Consider the following 11,554-nt stretch of genomic DNA (forward strand, 5'->3'; position numbering starts at 1 on the left):
GCGGCTCGATGAGGGGTCCTCGAGAAATTTTTGTTGGGAACCCCTGCTCTAACCAACTGAACTAGCAAGGCCTATTTATAATGGTGATGGTGCTAATGTACCATGAAACTGGGTATGGCTAAGTCAGTTTCTCATACAACAATCGTTATAACACCTGATACTTTTTTATATATACTAAGTCAGTTTCTCAGCACGCTGAGGAGGAAGGAGGATGACGAAAGTGAGGAGAAAGTTTAAGGAGATTAAGGGCACACACTGCCCAAGTAGGAAATGCGAAACTATCTTTACATCGCTAGCTATTGATAACTTCACACTGGGTCATGTGCTCAGAAGCCTCTAGATTACTGTAATAGCAGCTTTCAAAAATGATACCTGTACGTCAGCCATAAAACCACACGCTAAATCAATAACTCAATTTTTTTGCAGTCAAATGCTCACCTAGCTATACTGACCTGCTTCATGGAATAGTTCTGGTGTCCAAAGGGGAAAGTGATAGGCAGAATGAGGAACCACTGAGATTTCATGGCTCACAGCACTCCCACCTTCAAGTGGCTCACCCAACAACAGTAAAACTACATAGGTAAAGCTAAAGGGTAAAGGAGCCCTGAATGGCTAAATCCAATCAAAGGCAACTATAGGGTGTGGCACTCATTTTGCTTTTCAGGCTGAGGGAGCTGGCATTTGTCCACAGACAGGTTTCCAGGTCATGTGGCCAGCATGACGAAACCGCTGCTGGCGCACGGAGGACCGTGTTGAGTGCTGGAGCGCATGGAAATGCCATTTACCTTCCCACCTATTTATCTACTTGCACTGGCATGCTTTCAATCTGCTAGGTTGGCAGAAGCTGGGACAGAGCAACGGGAGCACACCACCATTGCGCGGATTCAACCCACCAGCTTTCTGACTGGCAAGCCCAAGAAGTTCAGTGGTTTAGACCACAGTGCCACCTGAGTTCCATGCACACATATAACCCTAAAACCCTCCTTCCTTTAAAACACTGCATTTTAACTTACACCCTTTGGAACCTGCAGCCTGATGCATGTTTATTCAACAGCAAGTTTTACAGGACCTGTTCCCATGGAAATGCACATTGGGTTTCAGCCCCTCCCACTTGCTCATGTGCATGTGTTTTTCAGATGCATGCACATTTCTTCATTTTATTTCTAAAGTACATACACCACCTTTCCTTATAAAATGTTCCAGGGCCACTCACAGGTCCCAGGGGTTGTATCCAACATTGTCTGTACCCTAGCAGAACAGACTTCTGCTCCTCCACTTTCCTCTGTCCCACAATCCCCTTTGCATCTCAAAATCTGCTCTGGAGGACTGGGGGACCTTCCAGAGCAGATTTTTTTTTTTTGGAAGGGTGCAGGTAGCTGCAAAAGCTGAATCACCGTGTGAGCCAAAGTCCAATCGCACAGTGTTGGATTCCATCTAAGGACTGCAACTGCAGTGCACTTTCTAAAGATTTTCTTGCACTTGCCACTTAGCTTTCAGGCCAAGTCTTGTCCAACAAGTCTGGTGGAAGCTGCAGGCAGTTTTGAGATGTACCACAGAACACTTGTAAGATATTATTCAACTAGCTCAGTTACATAATTTCAGCACACGTGATAATTAACTAGGTGCATTAACTCTACGGCACTTAACATATTACGTTTTAATTGTGCTGCATGCTCTTGCGGCTCCTTTAATCTTCGGGGGTTGTAAGTATTCGGACGTTATTAAAAGAAGCCTCATGCTTCCATGCATGAACTCATCTCACTGGTTAGATGACATGGAGCGTGTTTGGATGACTTGCCCATAACCACATATTCCTGAATGAGTCTTGTGCTAGAACTGAAGCCTGTTTAGGAACACAGGAACATAGGAAACCACCTGATACTGAGTCAGACTTTTGACCCATCTAGTCCCCTTTCCTCTGTCTTGTGCACCCACTCTTTAGGTTTTCCTAGCCCTGGGTAGAAAAAGAATCCAAGGCCTTCTGCATGGAAAGCTCACCTCCTTCCATCCCTTAGCTCACGGGTGTCAAACACAAGGCCCGGGGGCCAAATCCGGCCCGCCAGACCTCGTCACTTGGCCCGCCGAGCGCCCCAGCCAACGGGACCCAACAGCGGGACCTTGCTGCTGAAGCGCCGCGCCGACAAACAGCTAGGGCTGGGGGGGGGGTAGAAAGGCGGCCGGAGCAGCGCCGCACGGAGAGTCCCGAGCCTCTGCGACGCAGCAGTGCTCTGTAGCACTTTGAATCCTCCTCCTGCCATGGCTCGGCGCCTGGAAACGGCTGCTGCTGCTGCTGAAGCACAGACAAAGCACCCAGCAGCGCCGCGTGGAGGAGGAGGAGGATTCAAAGTGCTACAGAGCACTGCTGCGTCCCAGAGGCTCGGGACTCTCCGCACGGCGCTGCCGGGCACCGACCCGGCAAGCCGCCGCCGCCTCCTCCTCCTCTTGCCTCACCTCCTCCTCCTCCTGCCGCGGCTCAGCCTCACGAACGTGCAACTCTGAGGCTTTACGCACTTCTCCTAAAACGGACACCCGCTGCCTCACGCTGCACGGGAAATGCTTTTTGCCTCTGGGTCCCTTCACACTCTTTTCTGGCACTCTTTCTTCCTCTCTCGTTCTTATTCTTTCTTTCCCTCTCCTTCCTTCCTTCTTTATCTCTGTCTTCTCTCCCTTTTTCTTTCCTTCTTTATTCCTTCTTTCCTACTCTTCTTTCTCTCACCTCTTTCCTTCCTCTCTCCCTCCTGCTCCCTCTTTTCTCTTCCTTCCTTCCTTCCTTCCTTCCTTCCTTCCTTCCTTCCTTCCTTCCTTCCTTCCTTCCTTCCCATCTTTCTTCCTCTCCCTCATTCTTATTCTTTCTTTCCCTCTACTTCCTTCCTTCTTTCTCCCTTTCCGTCTTCTCTCCCTCTTTCTTTTTCTTTCCTTCTTTATTCCCTTCCTTATTTCCTACTCTTCTTTCTCTCCCCTCTTTCCTTCCTTCCTCTCTCCCTTCCACTCCCTCTTTTCTTCCTTCCTTCCTTCCTTCCTTCCTTCCTTCCTTCCTCCCTCCCTCCCTCCCTCCCTCCCTCCCTCCCTCCCTCCCCTCCCCTCCCCCTCCCTCTCCTCAGAAACATAGGATGCTGCTTTATACTTCTGGCCCTTAAACCCTGGAACCAGGAGAGCAGCTCCAGTGAGTCAACCTCAGCCAGTCCCTTTGGTGAAGGGTGGTGGCTCACTGGCAGAACATCTGTCCTGCATGCAGAAGGACCCCAGCTTCTCCAGGTACTAGTAGCTCTGCAAAGGTCCTGCATGAAACCCTAGCGAACCTCCACCACCCAGTGCAGTTACCAAAAATCATTTTTCAATAAATTGTACATTAATTGTACATTTGAATATCTACTTGCCATTATTCTGACTATGTTTCTGCTTTCAGAGCTAGTTATTACTTACATTATTACAAAAACCAGTAATAATTGAATGCAGTGACAACAATTTATGATAATAAAGAGTGGACACATAGTCCTACAGATACAACCGGCCCTTTGAGGGTGACCAAACTGCTGATGCGGCCCCCGATGAATTTGAGTTTGACACCCCTGCCTTAGCTACTCTAGAAATAGATTGAATCATGCAGTCTTTATTCCACCAAACTATCCTCGGTATCTCCGCTTTCTTATTGGCTTTTGTCAAGCCAACCATTTCACCACAGCTACATTTCATATGCACAATCACAGGGCATATCAAGTGTTCCCGTGCAAACCAAAGATGGTATCTGCTCTCACCACTTCAGGTATCCTCATACTTGGCAGAGCATCCAAGATGGCAGTGGTAGCATCGGATATGGATAGCACCATCTCGCACAGGCTTATACGTGCACACACTGCAGAGAGAATTTCAATATTTCAGCCAAGTCTGATTATAATAAGCAGAAAGACTGGCGGGGGAAGGAGAGGCAAGGGCTTGGATGGATAGGTATATATTTACATGATATCACAACCAGTGTCAGAAAACAATGCAAGCTGGTTGGCCTGCACAATGAGTAGGAGCATGTGGAATGTTGTGGGGAGGAGTTAAATGAAGAAAGTCTGCAAATGGGTTTGCAGGATGGGTGGCTGTCATGGCAGGATTGTCCTGACATAGCCATTGACTAATGCCTGAGCTACCTGAGAGTGCTCCATACCTGAGCTTGAAACATGGAGCTTGTACACATGGAGAGCAAGCCACTAAGTAGACCAGTTCCATTTATGTAAACGGCTTCATGTCAACCCACAACCAGCCACTGCCATTTAATGTCTTGAAGTGGTATGAGAGACTCTTGACACAATGGGAACAACCAACATGCCAATGCCCACTGTGTGTGTGTGTGTGTGTGTGTGTGTGTGTGTTTTGTCTGTCATGTGGAACAGTCACGAGTCATGGAGGCTGTTCTGAGCAATTTTTTAAAACCTTTTTTTCTGAGCAATGTCCACCCAATTATTCCTATATATAGCCCAACTCTTAAAATTTGGCTACATTTTACGCCCACCGTGTCACAGGTTGTCAAACTCTGTCTGTTTGGAATTCTGAGGGTGCCCTCCAATCATCTGTCACTCGAGGAAAGCTCGGCTCAGTTAATTTCCCTCTCTTCTCAATTGCCAGGAGAAATTAACCTAGTGTGGAAACAAAAGTATACAGAGCAACAGCAGTTCCTCCTCTCTAAGCACCGAGATCAAAGCAAACACCTATCCTTGAGGGTTGACTTCAGGGTGACTTGAGAATTCTCATCAGTCAGACTCTGGCTCTGTATGCATGAATTCTTTTCCTCCCATGGTTTTGAATAAATGGCTGGGCATGTGTCTAATTTCATTTTACTTGTCTAATGAGTTCAAAATGTGGACACTGCTTGTTGCACGGATGATTGGTTTATACTATTTATTATTATTATTATTATTATTATTATTATTATTAAATAATACTTTATTTTTGTACCCAGCCCATCTGACTGGGTTGCCCCAGTAACTCTGGGTAGCTTCCAACAGGATGTATAAAAACACAACAACAGAACATCACACATTAAGAACAACACCAACACCACCACAACACAGCACCACACATTAAAAGAGTCCCGATGTCTTCGGAAGGTCATATAATTATTTATTTCCTTGACATCTGGTGGGAGGGTGTTCCACAGGGCGGGTGCCACTACTGAGAAGACCCTCTGACTGGTTCCCTGTAACCTCACTTCTTGCAGTGAGGGAACTGTCAGAAAGCCCTCGGCGCTGGACCTCAGTGTCCGGGATGAACGATGGGGGTGGAGACGCTTCTTCAGGTATACAGTACTTTTTTTCTTAAAAAATGTTTAGGGGTACTCTCATTTTCCTACTCATATTGAAATACTGCCCCTCAATGAGGCCAAACTTAGATTCACAAAATGTTTAGGGGTATGCGTACCCCTGCGTCCCCCCAGAAAAAAGCACTGTATACAGATATCCCAAGAAGCAGGCATTGTCTATTCCTATGGCTTCATCTATAAAACACATCACAGCTAGATGCTCCAGTAATTCTATTTCCACACAAAAGTTGCACTTTAGAAATTAATACAAAATAATAATAAAAAAATCCTTCCAGTAGCACTTTAGAGACCAACTAAGTTTGTCATAGGTATGAGCTTTCATGTGCATGCACACTTTAGAAATTAATGTTCTTGACGTGGGGGGAATGTCAGAGTTTTCTTTTAAAAATATGTATTTGGAGAGTTTCGCTTCAAACTGGACATTCGAAGTGTCAAACTGGACATGCACAAGCATTGTGAATGCTAGTTAGTTCAGAAAGTTTTTTTTCTTTCTTACATGGGGGGAAAAAAAGATCCTTGATTTATTAGGTGATGTTACATTCTGCACAACAGTACGTTTTCCAAGCCAATAGAGTGAATCAAATCTCTGATCCTGCCTGTGCATTTTATTTGCATTTCTCACTAAAAATGCTATTCTGCTGGGAGCCACTGGACCTTTTGCAGAGTTCCCACATAGCATATCCATTTTCTTCTATAATAGACATGCAGTATTCAGAGCCAGGAACATTCCTTTTCTCAGCTCAGGGCTATATATCTAATAAAGGCCTGCAGCCGTTAACGCCCAGACCCAGAAGTCCAAAAAACCCTCCAGAAAGTACCAAAGACACTGGAAGAACAAACCTAAGAGCAAAATGAACTGGCACCAGAAACTGCAAGTAGGGATTGTTTCACAGGATAAGAGAATGCTATCTGACAGGCATGCTTTTTCAGCTTGTTTGGATTTATGTTGGTGGAAGGGTTTTTTTAAAAGAAAAGTTAGGTGCATCACTATAAAATACTGAATTATTTTAAAACACTTCCTTAAGCCTCCTATACATTTCAGTCAGAACTGACCCCAAAGGGATATACGGATATGTAACACACACCCTTTGCAATATCATACTCAGTGGTTTTATGTTCTGTTTTAGAGCTGTCAAATCCAAGATAAAAAAACGAGGAAGATTACACACATTGATGGCGTCTATCTATAGTTAGCACGGTCGACAGCAGCATGAGCTGGTACACAGCTCATCTGGTTGCTGTCTCCCCCACCAGTGTGAGAAGTATTTCACTTTTGTTTAAATTAATTATTTAGAAATTTGCATCTACATGCATAGATGAACATATGCAAATTTTGTGCACATCTCTGCCGTCTTTCATTCTCCTTTTTTGCCATTGCATCTTCTCTTTTTGCAGATTTGGCTACCCCAATGCATTCCCCTATAGCAGGCATCTGCAAACTTTGGCCCTCCAGATGTTTTGGACTACAATTCCCATCTTCCCCGACCACTGGTCCTGTTAGCTAGGGATCATTGGAGTTGTAGGCCAAAACATCTGGAGGGCCACAGTTTGGGGGTGCCTGCCCTATAGTAAAGGGGTCCATTGCTCAGTGGTGCTAAAGCACTGTGCCCACCCACTCCCATTGTATTTTATTGATTTTTGTTATTTGTTAAAAGGGCTTCCAAGTTCATTAGGTCACACTTAAAATGAAGGGGGGGGAGGAGTGTGAAATTCTGTTTGCCTAATACCATTACATAGTTCAACATGATGAAAACTCATTGAATAACTCAATAGTTACTTTGATGCTAATGCAACTGGTAAGAGGTTAGCCCAGGCATCCCCAAACTTCGGCCCTCCAGATGTTTTGGACTACAATTCCCATCTTCCCCGACCACTGGTCCTGTTAGCTAGGGATCATGGGAGTAGTAGGCCAAAACATATGGAGGGCAGCAGTTTGGGGATGCCTGGGTTAGCCAATTGCCATGACTTTATTATTAGCATCATTATTATTCCTACTTCTATTTATTGATATTGATTGATTGATTGCATTTAAATCCCACCTTTTTCTCCAAAGAATGTCAAGGTGGTGTACATCATTCTCCCCCTCATCATGTAATGCCCACAAAAACCCTGAGAGGTTGGTTAGACTGAGAGGCAGTGACTTGCCCAAGGTCCCCCAGTGAGCATCATGGCCAAGTGGGGATTGGAACTCTAGTCTCCCAGATCCTAGTCTGACATACCAACCATAACACCACACTGTGTCTCAAGTTGAAAGGAAGAGTGCAGGAGTAAGAGGGTCTATGAAGCCCCACAAGAATTAACAGAAAAATCTCATAAAGTTGTTCTTCCTACTACAGTCGTACCTCGGAAGTCGAACACCTTGTGAGTCGAACGTTTTGGCTCCCAAATGCCGCAAACCCAGAAGTGAGTGTTCCGGTTTGCGAGCGTTCTTTGAAAGCCGAACATCCGACGCAGCTTCCGTAGCTTCTGATTGCATGCCAGAAGCTCTTACAGCCAATCAGAATCCACGCCTTGGTTACCAAACATTTTGGAAGTCGAACGGACTTCCGGAACGGCTTCCATTCCGCTTCCAAGGTACGACTGTATAAACTTTAATCCTTAATACTGATTCCTCCCCCCTCCCCATTAAATCGGAGTCTTTAGAAAACAAATGCATGCACTGTATTTGCATGTACTATATCTGACAAAACAAATTCTTAAAGTGCTTCTTACAAGTATAGGAACATGAAAAGATTTGCCCATTTCAAGGACAGAGTTATGTACACCTCATGTACATAAAGTATCTGCAAACGCCTTACACAATCCCATAACAAACCCTATTTTGCTGCACAACTCGTGCTCTACCGAACTGCACAGAATCCACCACCTGGCTTGTTTTGGTGCCTGCCAGGTGCATCTCCAAGTTCTTCTCTGCCCAGTCCTTTTGTCCCAGGCAACCAACAAAAACAGGAGATAAATTGTGACCCAGTCAGGCCACCATATATGGCTGCATTCAGCTTCCTGGGTCACAGGGTGTGCAGAGTTAAAAGATGCTTTGAATCACACAAGAACATCAGCTTGCTGTATCCAGCACACCACATAAACCTGTGTTCTAAACCCAACAGCAAATAGCTTCCAACAACTGCTAATGTAGACCTCGTTGATCGCAGCGGAACTGGCTTCTGAAAACACACACAGAGCATTACAGATTTTTACGCAGGCTACTCCTTTGCAATCTGAGGCAAATTCTGTGCAGGGACAGATCCATCCTTGTCCTTTCCCCCTCCTTTTTTTTTTTTACAATGCCAATCATGTTAGCAGTAACAAGAAACTAATTAAGGGAAGACTTTTACCACAGGAGATTTTGTGAGAGAAGTTTCAGTGTGGTTCTGATGCCAGCCAAGGGGTATAAAACAAAGCAATTAAAACTGATGTTAAGAAAGATGTTTAATTAGCATTTAGGGGAAAATGAGGGATTTAAAATAATCCATACAGAAACTATAATCCAGCTGCATTTAAACTGCAATCCTTAAATCGATTCTCAAGTATGTTGTTCTACAGAGTAATCAATGTGAAGATTGCCGTCTCCTTATAGTATGACTCTGCATTTTTACCTGATAGGAAATCAATGGGACTTACCCTCCAGTCAGCGTGCACAGGTTTGCCGCTTCGGTGAATTAAACCTTCCAACACAATGTTACAAGCAACCTCATGGAGGCCTTTCTCACAATAAAAGCCACAGTGGAAGACGGGAGCATCAAGTTATGAACAGAAATTTCACTTCAAAACTATAAAAGCAAGCACATTATCCGGCTCTTTTAAAAGCCTGCAAATATTTGTTCCCTACAATTAGTTCCTCTGACAGGTTAGGATTTGCTTCTTTAATAGTAGCCTGGAGCCCGTAAGCGAGAATGAAAGTTTAGAACAAAACAGCGTAACTCAACTCACCTTTCGTTACCAGTGTATGCAACTAGATTTTCAATTCGTTTGCCGGGTCATAAGGTGCATCCCAAACAGCAGAAAAGAAAAGAAAGCAGCCTTATTTAACAGATGTCTAGCCCGACAACAAGGCATTCGACAACAAGGCATTCGAGCTCCCAATCTGATACCTGCAGGAAGAAAACTTTTCTAATTGGCCGGCCCACACAAGGAAATGCATGACATCACAGACGGCTGGAAAGGCAAACTTTGCTGTGTGTACCTGAGAGATTTAAAGCAACAGTGAGCCGCACCCAACCTGTCATCTACCCAGAAACAAGTAAACGCCATGTGCCTGCCTGCATACGAAGTTCAGATAACAGTCATGTCGTGTGCAGTAAGATTTCCTCCCTTTTAGGATGCTCACGTCTCTTCTGCTCTCACCTTTTATCCTTCGGTAGCAAATTATTATGAAAAATATGCTACAGGCTTAGTAAATCATAATTAAGACTAACCACAGGTGTGGACATAATACTGAACTCAGTGAAAAACAGAAGCGAAAGCTACAAAACTGCTCCCAGTTTTGACACAGGAGGAGAAGGAAGTGGAGGGGGGGGGGGGAGTGTGAGCCTGAGGCTCATCCAGGGTCATTTATTAGCAATCAACCACGCTATTTATCATTTTGTTTAAATACTGCCTCTGGCCTTGTTTGAGCATCATAATAAACCATCGTTAATTGTTGCACCAATCTTTGCTACTTTGTTCCTCCTTGGTATTGTGCAGGGGAAACAAACCATTTCTGGCGTGCTCTTATGTCCAAACTTGGTTTGTGTTTTATTTTACTTCCAACAAGCCACAATCTTTTGTTCTTGGCTTAATTATTGTGGTTTGTTTGAGAAAAATGAACCATGTTTTGATTCCCCTGCATACCAGCAGCGTTAAGTGAAAAAACAACCCAACAACCCCAAATTGGGGTTGATAGGAGTTGTCGTCTAATAGTATCTGAACCATATTGGCTACCCCATGGTAAGGCTATAACAATGGTTTACCATGACATACAAAAGGGGCCTCTGTGTCCAAATTCAAACTGCCTTCACTTCTACCACACCCACTCACTAACAGAGAGCTGATTTCAGATCCCAGCCGGCGCGTAGATCGGCCATTAAATAAAACATCCTCAGACATTGGCTGCCACTAAGGGAATGTCAGCCAACCCCCCAACCCCCCCCCCCCCGGACTATTAGAAAGCCACCAGCTTAACCAAAGATGGTTGCCCAGCAGCCGCAACATTTCTGCTGTGTGGAAAAGATAGATATGAACATGCAATCTGAGTTAACACAAAGAAAAACAAATCTGTTGTATAAAGGTGCCAGCAGAGAACATGCCAGAATTTTGAGTGTCTGAGAATCAGAGCAGCTTTTGAGCAGGTTTCACACAATTGGCACTTTACTGAAACAAAAATTCCTCTTTTGTTCTGAAAGGCAACTTGCTGCGGGAGGAAATACTGGTCCACCAACTATGTGAATCATAAACAATACAACCCTTCCAACTGCCTTACTGATTGTTGGGAAGTGCAGGTTTTTTTCCAAAGCAAAGGAAGCCACTTTTGAAGATTTCCAGAAGGGACGGCCATCCTAGACCACTGGACTAAAAACAATCAAGAGTCTAGTGACACATTAGAGAGGAAATTCTTGTGGCCTAAGCTTTCATGGGCCACTCTACCAGATGCACGAAATACTCACGTCAGTGGGCAGGTGTATAACCTGAACTTAAGAAGAACGAAGAAAGGTTTTCTACAAAGTGAGGCTAAAAGGTCAAACAATGCAAAACACAGAAGTAGGTGAGTCATTGTACCATGTGCAACGCAAACTAGTTCCATACAACGTGGAACTTGGGACTCATCAAATCCTGGGTGTGGCTGGCTCGCTACAGAAAGTAATTGTACCTCTGCATGTGCAGAGGATCTTGCTCTTTTCATTATCAGATTTGCTAGTCCAGAGTTGGACACACCCATATTGATTGGATTTTGTATTAATTTGAACAGCCTCTGCATACTGCTGTAACAAAAGCTGCTGTCTCTTTCGTGCTTGTGCTTCTTGTCTCTTTAAATAAAAACACAAATCCTTATTTCAATACCAGACCCCCCCCCCCCAAAGTGTCCTTATTTTCCAGGGACAGTCCCAGATTTACAGAAGATTTGATCCCATAATGGCCCACTTTTCTTAGGACATCCCTATTTTCATCTACTAGGGTTAACTAAGAACATGTTTGAGTGTTGAACTGCAGTCAGAGAGCCTGTGATATTTCCTTCTTTCCACTGTCTCCCAAGCGGTCTGCCTCTACAGCCACCCA

At 44.5% G+C, this 11,554-nt stretch overlaps 1 protein-coding gene across 1 annotated transcript in view; it reads right to left on the reverse strand.

Moving 5' to 3' along the window:
• The window catches only part of LNX1 (ligand of numb-protein X 1), a 104,361-nt gene extending 94,944 nt beyond the window's left edge, over positions 1–9,417 (reverse strand). The window contains exon 1 of the mRNA XM_035112090.2: positions 9,233–9,417. The gene's annotated coding sequence lies outside the window, so the exon portion shown is untranslated. The remainder of the gene's footprint in view (positions 1–9,232) is intronic.
• Between the last annotated feature and the right edge of the window lie 2,137 nt (positions 9,418–11,554).

The sequence above is a fragment of the Zootoca vivipara genome, chromosome 9 (genome assembly GCF_963506605.1).
Source record: "Zootoca vivipara chromosome 9, rZooViv1.1, whole genome shotgun sequence".
Taxonomy (NCBI): domain Eukaryota; kingdom Metazoa; phylum Chordata; class Lepidosauria; order Squamata; family Lacertidae; genus Zootoca; species Zootoca vivipara.